Source organism: Heloderma suspectum, chromosome 2, assembly GCF_057233095.1.
Source record: "Heloderma suspectum isolate Gila_16-S chromosome 2, 16-S_ref, whole genome shotgun sequence".
In the NCBI taxonomy this organism is placed as follows: Eukaryota; Metazoa; Chordata; class Lepidosauria; order Squamata; family Helodermatidae; genus Heloderma; species Heloderma suspectum.
In genome coordinates, this window is record NC_139459.1 from 364,949,319 (window position 1) to 364,959,933 (window position 10,615).

A 10,615-nucleotide genomic window follows, 5' to 3' on the forward strand; every position below is an offset into this window, starting at 1 on the left:
GTAATAAATAAATAATTCTCAGGGTATTTATACCTGGATACAGACAAAGGCACGTTTAGCAACAGTAGATTGGACACAAAATCTAGCAAAAGATCAGAGAAAATCACTCATCAGGTTCAAGCTTGTTTCACACCGTCGACATAATCATGCTTACTTGTCCAGAACTTTTGGCTATGTGCAGTTTCACTGTTAGCTAATGAAATTTCTTCCACAATTTAAAACGGAAGCATAAAGCCACGTTTTAAAAGCAGGATTTTAGGCTGGTGTAGAGATGCCCCGGATCTGTCAAATTGTTACATTTTGCTACAAGCATGCAGTGCTTTATCGCTCGTTAAATCTATTGATTTTTCCAGAAACAGCGTCCAGGAATAAAAATGGAGGAGCAGGAACTCTCTAGCCCAGGGGAGAGGTTGGAAGAGGGAGGAAAAGACTCCCATGATACCCAAGATGGCACCATCAGAGAGTTTCTGGCTGGGAGAACCCCACACCAAATGAATCAAGAGCCAGAGGAGGTCCCCCAGCAGGGCTGGGAGTCTCATTGGCAGGTGTTCCTGAACACCATGCAGTCTCCACATTCGAGTTTAAAATCCTTGCTTCTCCCTCAGTCCCAGTCAGGGGAGGATAGTAAAGACTTCCAGGTCTCCTTCAAGGCCATAGTTGAGGCCAAGGGGCCTACAGGAGAGTGTGTGGCCCAAACCCCACAAGGCCTCGGCAGAGAAGCCCAAGAGGCCTATCGAAGGCCGGATCCTTCTGTGAAAGCAAAGGAAGAGATCCTGGATGAGGATGACGGCGTCAGCGTGGCGTTGCGGTGCCAGGGCTTCCGGCACTTCTGCTACCGGGAGGCCGAGGGGCCCCGGGAGGTCTTGAACCAGCTCCGGAAACGTTGCCATCACTGGCTGCAGCCAGAGAGACACACCAAGGAGCAGATCCTGGAGCTGGTGATCCTGGAGCAATTCCTGGCCATCCTGCCCCAGGGAGTGCAGAACAGGGTCACAAAGCGCAGCCTAGAGACCTGCGCCCAAGCGCTGGCCCAGGTGGAAGATGTCCTGACGAGGCTGCAAGCGGCTGAGAGGCCAGAACAAAAGGTGAGCATAGTTTGCGCGGATGACGTTGCAATGATCTCCGCTACATTAATTGGAATGCGAAGGCTCTTGAGAAAGTTGAGTGAGTTTTGCACAAGAGCACATTTGTCTATTACCTATGCTAAGACTAAAATTGTAGTATTTGGAAAGAAAAGGAAAACTCATATGTGGAAGCTGGACAATGAATCCACTGAACAAATGAACAACCTTAGACATTTGGGCCTTAACTTCAACGCCCAACTTTCGTGGCAACAACATTTAGACATAATTAAGCTGAAATCATCCCAGTCTACTCAATCCCTACTTCAGTTCTCTAGATCACAAGGGAGAAGCTTGGTTGCCCCTGCAGTTGAGATATTTCAGAAGAAGGTAGTTTCACAACTGATGTATGGGGCAGAGGTATGGGGATACATGAATGCCTCTGTTTTTGAGGTGGTTCAGAATTCTTTTATGAGATCCCTCTTAACTGGCCCCGGGGTACACCTGTGGCACTTCTAAGGGCAGAAATAGGATTGATTTCAGTTGAAACATCAATTCATGTTGATCTTGCTTTATATTGGTTCAAGCTGACCTATATGAATTACTCCTGCCTTCCAAAAAAATGCTTTCAAGAGCAACTTCAGACTCCATCCCAAAATTTTTGGGTAAACCTGACCAGACCTATATTGCAAGCTTATGGGATTGATACTGAGTCCTTTCCTTCTTTTCCTTCTGATAGAGTCAAGCAGATGCTTAAAGAAAAAAAAAATCTTTATTCTAAGTGGATGGATCTGGTTACAATCTCACAAATGCCTTATTCCTGCTGGTATCCATTATATAAGACGTCATTTGGTCTGGAGAGCTATTTTATAGCTCTGACTGTACCCCACCTAAGGAAATAATTTACAGCATTGTGTCTACAATGCATGCCTTCTGCCTTTCTGGAGGGAAGATTTTACAATACCCCAGTCCATCGGAGACTTTGCATCTGCGGGTCTGGGGAGTTTGAGGATGTCTCTCATTAATCTGTCTGTCTGTCTGTCTATCTATCTATCTATCTATCTATCTATCTATCTATCTATCTATCATTTCATTTCATTTCATTTCTATACTTCCCAATAGCCGAAGCTCTCTGGGCGGTTCACAAAAATAACATTACTTATTAAGATGTCCTCTCTATGGCCATCCTAGGCATAAATTTCTTTCCATCATTCTCTAGTGCCTCTCAAATAGACCCCTCTTAGAACAGATATGTATTCTTCTTTCCGGCACTTTTACCACTGCCCAGGTAGCAAAATTTGCCTTGGCAGCAAGAAGAATACGTGCCAAAGCCCAAACAGATGATTCTGTTGGATGTGTGAATTTATGTATATACAAATATGTGATTGTTCTGTACTGTTTTTTTCTTCTTTTTTTAATGTACATTGTGGTGGCCTATGGCTTTATGCAATAAAGTATCTATCTCTATCTATCTATCTATCTATCTATCTATCTATCTATCTATCTAGTTTGTGCGAACTATTGTAGGAGCTGCAACAATTTGGTTGGCCCCAGAGTGCAAAAGTTGAGCTAGGGTGTCCACATTGGACTTGTTCCTTCTTCTTCAAATAATGGACAGGTGAACCAGAAAACCAGCCCCATCAGCTGGAAAGTGAAAGATCTGGCCACTGTCGCTCATGCTTTGTTGATGTCTAGATCCGGGGGTGGGTTGAAAGTACATCTCCAGATGTGTTGGACTTCAACTCCCAGCATTCGTAGGCATTGGTCATGCTGGCAGGGCTTCCGGGAGTTGAAATCTAAAACCTCTAGAGATCTACCTTCCACCCACCCTTGGATTAGATGACCGTAATGTACCCTACACAGGGGTGTGATGAGACCTTTATTAAAGGAACCTGTCTGTGGCCCTGGCAAGCTTAATAACTATGAGCCTGTATCCAATAATTTCTACCTTAGCAAGGTGTTCAGGCACATGGTTGTGTCTCATCTCCAGGGTTTTCTGCATGATACTGATTATTTAGATCCATTCCAGTCTGGGTCCAGTTTTGGATCAGGAACAGCCTTGGTCACTCTGGTGTGTGATCTGAACCGGGAGAGGGACAGGATGAGTGCTCACCTTCTGATTCTCTTCGATCTCCCCTATGAGGGAAGGCTACAACAGCTGGGATTGTTTAGCTTGGAAAAAAGGCAACTAAGGGGAGACATGATAGAGGTGTACAGAATTATGCATGGTGTGGAGAATGTGGGTAAGGAGACATTTTTCTCCCTTTCCCATAATACAAGAACCCAGTGGGGTCATCCCATGAAGCTGATTGGTGGGAGATTCAGGACACATAAAAGGAAGGACTTCTTCACACAGCACAGGTTAAACTGGAATTCACTTCCACAAGATGTAGTGATAGCCACCAATTTGGATGGCTTTAAAGGGAGGTGAGACAGATTCATGGAGGAGAAGGCTGTCAATGACTACTTGTCCTGATGACTACATGCTACCTCCAGTATCAGAGGCAGTGTGCCTATGTACACCAGTTGCTGGGGAACATGGGTGGGAGGGTTCAGTTGCACTCATGGCCTGTTTGTAGGCTTCCCATTGGGGCAGTTGGCTGCCCGCTGTGTGAACAGAAAGCTGGACTAGATGGACCCTTGGTCTGATCCAGCAGGGCTCTTCTCATATTCTGATGTTCTTATGATCTCTCGCTGCCTTTCAGTACCTTTGACCATGGTATACTTCTGGGCCATATGGCTAAGATAGCTATACCTGCTGCCCTCCCAATGTGTTGGATTTTCTTGTTGCTGTCCTGTCTTGTTCAGTAGACACCATAAAGTTCTTGTCCACCTTCCTGACTGATGTTTCTCTCTACATCTTCTGTGACAGAGGAGAAAATGGGGAGGGAATGACCACGTATACTGTTTTGGACCCCTCAGAGGAAGGTTTGGATAAAAGTGTCATACAGCCTGCCCTAAAGGCCATGCTGGCAGAGGATGATGGGAGTTGTAGTTCAGCACGGTCTGAAGGGCACCAGGTTTGGGGTAATAAATAAACACTTGGCCACAAGCTTGGCATGTTCACACCTGCCTTTCCCAATTTCACACACTTCTCCCCGCTGTTTCAGATATGGGGGCCTTTTGAAAACAGGACGGTTCATTCCCCCAAGGCAGAGCAGGATCTGTCGGACACGGTTGAGATGCAAATTTCCACAGAAGTGAAGCAGGAGGCTGATAAGGAACCCAATTTGTCGAGCCAAGATTTAGGTCTGAATCCTTTTTCTTTTTTAATCCAGTTTTTATCAAAGTTATGACAATGCGCATTGAACATCAAACAAAAAAGCATAGTCTTTTTGATAAAAAGTACGAAACAGAAACAGTACAGAAAGGAATCAATGTACAGCTCAGGACCAGGCTACTTGAAAGACCGTTTTCTACTATATGAGCCAGCCTGGTTTTTAGGATCTTCAGGAGTGGCCTTTTTCTCACTGTTGCTGCCTTCAGAGGCGTGTTTGGTGGTGACAAGGGAGACGGCCTTCTCGGTGCCTGCTCCTAGGCTCTGGAACTCCTCCCGAGGGAGACTAGGTTGGCTACTTCTCTGTTTTCCTTCCACGAGCAGGCAAATCTGTTTCTTATTTAAGCAGGCCTTTAACATGTAAGCTGGTCTGTTGGGTTAGGTGCTGTGTTATTCTGTTATTGCTGTGTTTTTAACTGTGGTTTTTAATGTATTTGTTTTATTATTATTTTAACCAAGTTTTTATTTTATATATATATATATATATATATATTTATTTATTTACTTCTTATGATTGTTAACTGCCTTGAGGTGGAAAGGTAAGGTAAAAATTAAATCAGTCAATCAAATGAATAGAGATTATGATGTTTCTTGCCAGGGAGGGAGGGAAGGAGGGTGGGGGAAGAGGTTCTCCGCCTTCCAAAATAGTAGAACTCAGAGGACACCCAATGTTAGCTGTGGATTCACAAGACTAAGTAACTCCTTCACACAATAACTAATGAACTTACGGAATTCACTGCTAAAGAACATGATGATGGCATTAAAAGGGGATTAGACAGATTAGACAAAGGAAAGATTTCTTCACACAGCACATAGTTAACTATGGAATTTGCTACCACAAGATGTAGTGATGGCCACCAGTTTGGATGTCTTTCAAAGCTACTAATTCTGATGGCTAGTTGTTACCTTCAGTATCAGAGGCAGTGAGCCTATGTACACCAGTTGCTGGGGAACATAGGCAGGAGGGTGCTGTTGCACGCGTGTCCTGCTTGTGGGTTCTCATGGACATCTGGTTGGCCACTGTGTGAACAGAGAACACTGGACTAGATGGACGCTCAGTTTGATCCAGCAGGGCTCTTCCTATGTCTTAAATTCACAGAGGAGGAGAGGTATATTAGCCTCGAGGGCTAAATGGATCCTTCATGTTCAGAGGCAGTGTCCCTCTCAAGACCAGTAGCGGAGGAATGACAAGAGGGTCCTTGCCTCCATGCCCCGCTGATGGGCTTTGCAGAGGCATGTGGCTGGCCGCTGGCTAGATTAGGGGGTCCCCACACTTTTTGGGTCAATGGGCACATCTGGAATTGTAAGAGTGTGTCCTGGGTGCTCTGACAAAATGGCTGCCATGGCGTGGGGCTGGTCACAGAACACTCATTTTCCAGAAGGCAAACTGGTAAGACTAAAAGAAAAGTAAGTAAGCAAGGCAGAGGTAAGGGCTGAGCTCTAAAACACAAAACCACTCTTTTGAACCCAAATAAAGATGGCGCTGGAAGGCAACACTTTGCAGTATGGCAGCCTCCCAGTTAAATTGTCTTTGTTTAATTAAACAAAATCTTAAGAAATGAAATAAAAATCAGGAGGGGGATGGAAACTTGTGGGCACCAAGAGAGGGGTCCCACATTGGGGGGCTCAGGGCTAGATAGATCATTATTGTGATCCAGCAGGGATTTTCTTGTGTTCCTATGAAGTTCCCACTCCTCTTCTACAAGTGTCCAAAGGTAAATCCTCATGCGTGACAGGGAACCCATATCTCTCATCAACTAGACACTTTTCTAGTTTTCCTCCCTTCTAGTTACTTCATCATATATACTAACAGCAAACTCAGAACTTTTCTACATGAGGCATTTATTGTGCGTTCATGATTCCTTACTCACAGTTGTTTACAGGTTCTTTAGATGTTGTTGTGATCCTCCAGGTTTGCTTCTATTTTTTAAGAGCACTTTCTGGAGGGGGTGGGGTGTTAGAACAGGGGAAATGGAGTATTATTTCTGAAAGCAAAAGAAAAGACATTTTCCCACTTACGTAATTGTGATATTCCACTATAGTACATCACCACCTTGAGGTTATGTAGTGGAAAAGCAGGAAAGGAAAAGCTCTTTGTGTAGAGCTCTGACCTCAATTCTGCAAAGAAACCAAAAGTTGATACAGAGGATTAACAGCGTTGGTGTAGAAAAGCTTTCAGGTGTTGAATTACGACAGATTTGTAACAAAACAGCGCTACTGAGAAACAAGAAGGTGGTATCAGCATGCTCAGGAGAACCTCAAAGTTTGCAGAAGTAGAAATAAATATTAGGGAAAAACTCATAAGCGGGGGGCAAACAGCCTAATGAGGATTGAGTGTGCTCAGTGGTTACAGAATGCTGAGTGTCTGCTGGAAGGGAAATAATGGAAAACCAAGGGGTTGGAGGGGGGTTGGAATGGAGGGGGGTTGGAATGGAGTATCCTGGAAGAGAGCATAGCTGGCTGGCTGGCTGGAGCCCTGAATAGGAGCACTCCACGTTGCAACACTTTGTTGCAGGTCCTACTTGGTTGATTTAAAATCTCCCCCTCTTTCATGTCTTGATTTTTTTATGTGTTTCGGCAGGTGACAGGCCGAAGTTGGAGAATATGGAGGAGATCTTCCAGCAGGAAACAACCAAGCAAATGGACATTGGCAGAATATCCTTGGGAAGAACTGCGGGGAATTTTTTCCAGGCTTCTGTGGTTGGCGAGCAGCCTGGAAGCCAAGAGGGACAAGGAAATCCCCAGGAAAACCAGTCGGGAGAGACAGCAAAACCAACTTTTCTGTCTGAGGAAGGTAAGAAAGGTTTAAACAAAAGCACCTTGCAACATGGGATCCGTCAGATCTTTGATCTCCTTGAGAATCAGAGGCGGCAAATACGAGAGAAGCTGTACAAATGCACATACTGCGGGGAAAGCTTCCAAGACAGATCGCACTTGGCCATCCACGAGAGAACCCACACCGGAGAGAAACCGTACGAATGCCCGGACTGTGGGAAATCATTCTCCCAACACTCCAACCTTCTGAGACATGAGAGAACCCACACCGGAGAGAAACCGTACCAGTGTGTTGACTGCGCCAAAAGCTTCAACCAGAAGGCATCTCTTATGATACACAAGAGGACCCACACAGGAGAGAAACCATATCCATGCTCAGAGTGTGGCAAAAGCTTCAGCACCAGCTCCCAGCTTATAACGCATAAAAGAATCCATTCAGGCAAAAAGCCGTATCGGTGTTCGAACTGCGGGCAAAGCTTCAGCCGGAGACCACATCTTGTTGTGCACGAGAGGACTCACACGGGGGAGAAACCCTATCAATGTGCGGACTGCGGGCAAAGCTTCAGGAATAGCTCAGCCTTTACCGTGCATAAAAGAACGCACACGGGAGAGAAACCGTATAAATGCTCTTACTGTGGGCAGAGCTTCAGTCGCCGGACCAGTCTCGTTAAACATGAGAGAATCCACACGGGAGAGAAGCCCTTTCCATGTCCAGACTGCAACCAGAGCTTCAGGTCTAGCTCCTTGCTGATGGCTCAATAAAAGGACGCACACGGGGGAGAAGCCGTACAAGTGCTTAGAGTGCGAGAAAAGGTTCTGCGGTCTCATGGGGCTTCGTAAACATAAGAAAGTCCACACAAGGGTGAAACCATAAAGATGCTCAGATGTATAGGAATGGGCTGTGGCAATCACAGAATTATAGAATAGTAGGGTTGGAAGGGGCCTATAAGACCATCCAGTCCAACCCCCTGTGCAATGCAGGAATCCAAGTCAGAGCATCCCTGACAGATGGCTGCCCAGCCTCGTCTTGAATGCCTCCAGTGTGGGAGAGCCCACCACCTCCCTAGCTCATTGGTTCCATTGCCATAATTGCTCTAACAGTCAGGACGTTTTTCCACTGTGGAAGTATTATTTATTTTGCTTTATTTTATTTATATCCCGTCATTCTGCACATGGCGGCTAACAGTAGCATCTAGATCAAAAGCAAAATCTTAATTAAAACATAATGTAAAAACAAATGAATTAAAAACACAACAATAACAGAAATAAGCAGCACCAGTCAATTAAAAAAAAACAACCCTTGAGCAACAGACCAGCTTACACACCACAGGCCTGCCTGAATAAAAATGTCCTTGCCAATCAACAGAAGGGAACAAATTAGCCTCCCTCGGCAGGGAGTTCAGAGTCTGGGAGCAGCCGCTGAGAAGGCCCTTTCTCGTGTCCCTGCCAAATGCACCTCTGATAGCGGTGGTACTGAGAAAAGCGCCCCCGTGATCGTAAAACCAGGGGAGGTTCATATGGGAGAAAGCTGTCTTTCAAGTAGCTTGGTCCTACTCTCTGTCGGGCTTTATAAGTCATAACCAGCACTTGAACTTGTGCCCGGAAACAGCCAGTGAAGCTGTTGTGATACGGGAGTCACATGTTCCTTGTAATCAGCCCTGGTCAACAGTCTAGCCACAGCATTCTGGACTAGCTGAAATTTCCTAACAGTTTTCAACTGTTTTGGAAGGGGTGTAAAGCCACAGGTGCTGGTTTGGACCTTGTAAAAAAAAACCTTAAGGGCTTTTCTACATGAGGCTTTTAACCCATGCCTTTACCAAGGCTTCTGCTTCCGGATTCTTTGCGGGATTAAAATCAGCTCCTTTACACGTGTTTTTTTCGAGGTGTGTGTGTGTCTTTCTCTGCCTTTCTATATGTACCATTACACAATCACTAGATAGCACTGTGGTATAACGGAATTGTGCAATTACATGAGGGTTCTATAATGCTGTTGAGAAAAAATACTAGACTTTCCCCATTAGGGAAAAAACACGATAATGGTTGCAAAGCATGGGAGAGGCCCTGGAGGATGACACCACTGTGAAAAGGACCCGCAAACTACTGTGAGTGAGAAAGTACGAGCACACAATAAAAGCCTCGGGTAGAAAGGCTCTAAGTGGCCTATGACCTGGGTACCTTAAGGACCACCTTCTTCATACCTGCCCTGGTCATGCTCTGGGTGCCACTGCCATACAAAGCTTGGCAAATCCCTCAGAAGCAGGACCTTTTTGGTCATGGCACCACTTTATGGAATACCCTCCCCAGAGAGGTTCTCCAGGCCATTGCAGCTGCCCGGCCAAAACATGACTCTTTCGGAAGTCCTTTGGCTGACTGGATTCTGCTGTTCATCATGTTGTTCTTATTATTATTGTGCCACAAGTGTATATGGTACTTTGCAAGTGCAAGAGGATAGGCCTCTTCCCCAAGGAGTTTACAATTTGAAATTCGACATGGGGAAACAACAAAGGGAAGTGGAGGAAGGGGTGAACAGGGAAGCCATAAGCGGTTGTTTCCGTTGCAAATGTTTAAGTTCAGCTCCTTCCAGATGGGGCTTTTATCACAGCATCACCTTGCCCCGTTCATGGAACTTTACCTGAGGTCCAGATGATATCGTCTTCCATCTCGTGTTTTCCTGCTGCTTCCTCCATCCTTTTTCTTACTGCCAGAAATCCATTAAGGAGAAAAAGATGGAAGAGCTTCACAACGCCTTTTCATTGATAGCGTTAGGAGCCCTCCGTCTGTAAGCACCCACCATTGCAGGCCAAGCACAGCATGGGTACGAGGGGGTTGAGCCCACGACAAAGTTTCATAGCAAAGTTGCGTTTTGCGGGGGATCTTGAACTGTTTCTGACTGAAGCCTCGTTCTTTATCGCTGGGTGCAGCCTATGTGTGTGCGTGTTTTCTCCTGCCGAGAGTGGATTTTGATTATTAGCTTTTTATTTTCTAGCATTTTTATTTTTGCATGTATTAATTGCTTTTTATTGTGTCTCTGATGTTGTATTTTAATTTTTACTTTGTAAGACACTTTGAGTTATCACGGATAAATAGAAAGTGCATCATCATTATTATTGTTGTTGTTGTTGTTGTTGTTATTGCTTGGAATGTCCTTCCTCCAGAAGTGCATTTGGCCCCTTCACGCTCTTCCTTTCAGCAGTCTTTTCCATGCTGATTCTTTAATACAATTGAGGCTGCTTTTATCCTCTGATTCTGTTGGGTTGCTGGATTTTAACAATATTGTTGGGTTTTGTTTTGTTTATCGATAGATTTAAGTTACTGCTTCTATTTTTGTTTTTATTGTAGTTTCATATGTTGTTCATTGCTTTGGGCTGGGGGCCAAAAGTGGTATTAAAATAAGGAATAGAAACAATAAAAGCTGACACAGTTGGAAATTATTCATAGAACCATAATATCCTAGTGCTGGAGGGGGTCTGGAACCTGCTCAGTGCAGGAAAACTAGAGCTAG

General features: G+C 45.0%; 1 pseudogene; it reads left to right on the top strand.

The window, feature by feature from the left end:
* Positions 1 to 374: 374 nt before the first annotated feature.
* LOC146355773 (uncharacterized) lies at positions 375 to 8,005 on the top strand (annotated as a pseudogene).
* Positions 8,006 to 10,615: the final 2,610 nt, after the last annotated feature.